We start from the raw sequence: 3,256 nt of genomic DNA on the forward strand, positions 1-3,256 counted from the left end.
AACTTGGTGATCAGAGAGCCTGAAGTTTCGGCCCTACCCCTGATTTCCAGGGAGGCGAGGGGGCTCCCAGATTGAGTGCAGTCACCAAGGGCTGATGATCAAATCCATCATGCTGCAGTAATGATGAATAAACCCCTAAAGGATGGATTTGGGGAGCTTCCAGTTTGGTGAACACATCCATGCGCTACGCGGGAGGTGCGCCCTGGCAGGGCATGGAAGGCCTCACCCCCCACAGATCTCTTCATTTGGGCTGTCCCCGAGTTGTGTCTTTTATAATAAACTGTGACAGTAAACAAAGGGCCTTCCTGAGTTCTGTGAACTGTTCTAGAGAATTGTCAAAACTGAGATGGGTTGTGGGGCCCCAGGTTGTCTAGCCGGTTGGTGGATAGTATGATCAGCCCCAGGAACTCAACTGGTGTCCGGGACCGCTGGCTCAAGACGGTTAACTTATTACCTGGGGTCACGCAGCCATTGAGTGGCACCTTAGAGAACATGTAGTCTGGGGGTTCCCATGTTGCTTCCAAGCCCTACGGTGTACCCAGAAGGGAAGGGGAGGGACAAATGGGGGCGGGGGCTAGTGAGAATGCTGAGGAAGGGGCTCTGGAGCCCACATCCAGGGACCTACCAGACAACTTTCTTGTGGTCAAAGCTCATTTAAAAGTGAAGTTTGCTGCTAAAAGGGTTGACTGCCACACTCAGCGTGGGCTCTACTCCTCACCAACACAGGATGTCACCAGATACAGTGTTTTTCTTAGTCCAAAGTACACTGCAACCATTTTCCACCGTCAAATAGTCTTCCAGAATATTATTTATTTATTAGTTTACAAAGCTTGTAATATATTTTGTAATATTTACTTTTTGAATTATAAAAAAATATATACTCATTATAATAGTGGAAGAGAGTAAGATATAAAGAATTTTTTTTTTTTAAACTGGGGATTGATTCCAAGAGTGCTGTACTACTGAGCCACATCCCCAGCCCTTTTGATTTTAGTTTTTGGTACCAGGAACTGAACCCAGGGGTGCTTAACCACTGAGTTACATCCCCAGCCCTATTTTGTATTTTATTTAGAGACAGGGTCTCGCTGAATTGCTTAGAGCCTCACTTTTGCTGAGGCTGGCTTTGAACTTGCAGTCCTCCTGCCTCAGCTTCTGGAGCTGATGGGATTATAGGTGTGCATCACTGCGCCTGGCTAAAACTTTTCAAATGAAGCAAACATGAGCAAAAGTAAAGAGAATAGTATGATAAACCTTTATGAACCCATTATTCAGCTCAAATAATTGACATACAAAGAATACTGTTTATATATATAGTCTCCTTTTTTTTCCTATATTTTCTGGAGTTTTTAAAAATAAAATCTCAGGGTTTTTTGTGGGGGCAGGTATCAGGGATTGAACCCAGGGATGCTTAACCACTGAGCCACATCCCCAGCCCTTTTTAAAAATATGTTTTTTTTTTTTTTTTTTTTTTTATTTAGAGACAGGGTCTCACTGAGTTGTTTAGGGTCTTGCTAAGTTGCTGAGGCTGGCTTTGACTCAATCCTCCTGCCTCGGCTTCCCAGGCTGCTGGATTTACAGGCATGCGCCACTGCGCCCAGCTCAGGCATCATTCAAATTAATCAGCAAATGCTTCCCTGAGGACGTATGGTTTATTTTACATTATCACCATCTCATTGCCATACCCAACAGGATCAATAATAATGTCCCAGGAAGCAGGTTATCGCATTTCTACCCTTCCCCCATCCCTGTTGCTGGACTTGCCAGGTTTCCGTCACTTGCTGTGTGCCTGTTGCTGTGTGACCATCCTTCCTAGCTGACTGAGGGCCTTCTCTGTTCCTGCAGATGCGCCGCCGGCCTTCTGCCTGGAGCCTCCCTACACGGGCCCCTGCAGGGCCTCGATGAGGATGTTCTTCTACAATGCCAACTCGGGACACTGCGAGACCTTTGTGTACGGTGGCTGCAGGAGGAAGAAGAACTCCTTCCTGAAGGAGGAGGAGTGCATGCGGGTCTGTGGGGGACATGGCCACAGCGCTGGTGAGGGTCGCGATGGGCCGAAGGGGGGGTCTGGGGAAGGAGGTGGGTGGGGGACCCCACACGCCCCACACCTGCTCAGCGACTCTCAGCCTCCGGGGCTCTCCTGCCCTTGGAGGAGGAAGTGGCGACCTGCCTGTGAACCACAGACTGGCACGTCCTCCTTGGTCAGCTGGGCAGAAGGTCACTGCCAGAAGTGCCTCGACAGAATCCCCACCACCTCACCTGCTCCCCTGTCCCTGCTCAGTGGCTCTGCGCCTTCCCTACCCCGGCTTGGAGGATTGCTCCCTTCTTGTGGGTCCCCTGATGGGCGAGCACCTGCATGGCTCATTTCTGGGGTGGCCTCGACCTGTCAGGTGCAAGGATCTGTTCAGGATCCTTGGCGCAGAACCCCTTTCCTCTCCCCAGGGGCTCACTGTTCCGATGCTGCCGTGTGCAGTAGGTTCTAAGCCCCCGATGAGAACCGTGTGCCTCTGTGTTCTTGATCCCCCGGTTCCCAGCACAGTCCCAGGCACAGAGGAGACGGTCCCTGTGTATTTGTGCAGTGGATGAGTGAGTGAGCATGTCCCCTGACAGGACACTACAGGGCCAGGGGTTTGCCTGCAGGCCCCAGCCCTAACCTTATGGTCACCTCTTCCCCAGATGGCATCCAGCTCTGAGCGTCAGCCATGGCGAGCGGTGGTGGCCCGGGCATCTTCCAGAAAGAGATCTTCCAACCCCTGTGATGTGGGACATATTTGCTGTCTTTGTGACTTTAGATGCTCTGGCCTTATATTAAACCCACTGCAATGGATTCTGTTGTTTGGTGCTTTAATCAACGGCAATCTGCAAAAATGGTGGTGTTGCCCGTTGTTCTGCTGAGCCCTGCCAGTTGTGGGAGGCAAACCCCATACAGTGTCATCTGCTTCTTAATAGAATCCTGTGCTACACAAAAACCTGGGTGATGCTTCAACATTAAAGCTTTATTTTATTGAACCCAGGTTGCTGAATCACTGAGCCACCTCCCCAGCCCTTTTTATTTTTTTTTTATTTTGAAACAAGGTCTCATTAAGTTGCTTAGGGCCTTGCTAAATTGCTGAGGCTGGCTTCAAACTCGTGATCCTCCTGCCTTTGCCTCCCAAGAATCTGGGATAACAGGCATGCACCACTACACCCAGCATGGTCTGTTTTTGTACCACTTATTTTTTGGTACTGGAGACTAAACCCAGGGGCACTCTTATTATGG

General features: G+C 49.8%; 1 long non-coding RNA gene across 1 annotated transcript; it reads left to right on the forward strand.

Moving 5' to 3' along the window:
* Positions 1–1,808: 1,808 nt before the first annotated feature.
* Positions 1,809–2,824, forward strand: LOC125619158. Its single transcript, XR_007350669.1, has 2 exons — positions 1,809–2,034; positions 2,674–2,824. It is a non-coding gene; the product is annotated as an uncharacterized LOC125619158 (long non-coding RNA).
* The last annotated feature ends 432 nt before the right edge of the window (positions 2,825–3,256 follow it).

The sequence above is a fragment of the Marmota marmota genome, unplaced genomic scaffold, assembly GCF_001458135.2.
Source record: "Marmota marmota marmota unplaced genomic scaffold, marMar, whole genome shotgun sequence".
NCBI classification, from domain to species: domain Eukaryota; kingdom Metazoa; phylum Chordata; class Mammalia; order Rodentia; family Sciuridae; genus Marmota; species Marmota marmota.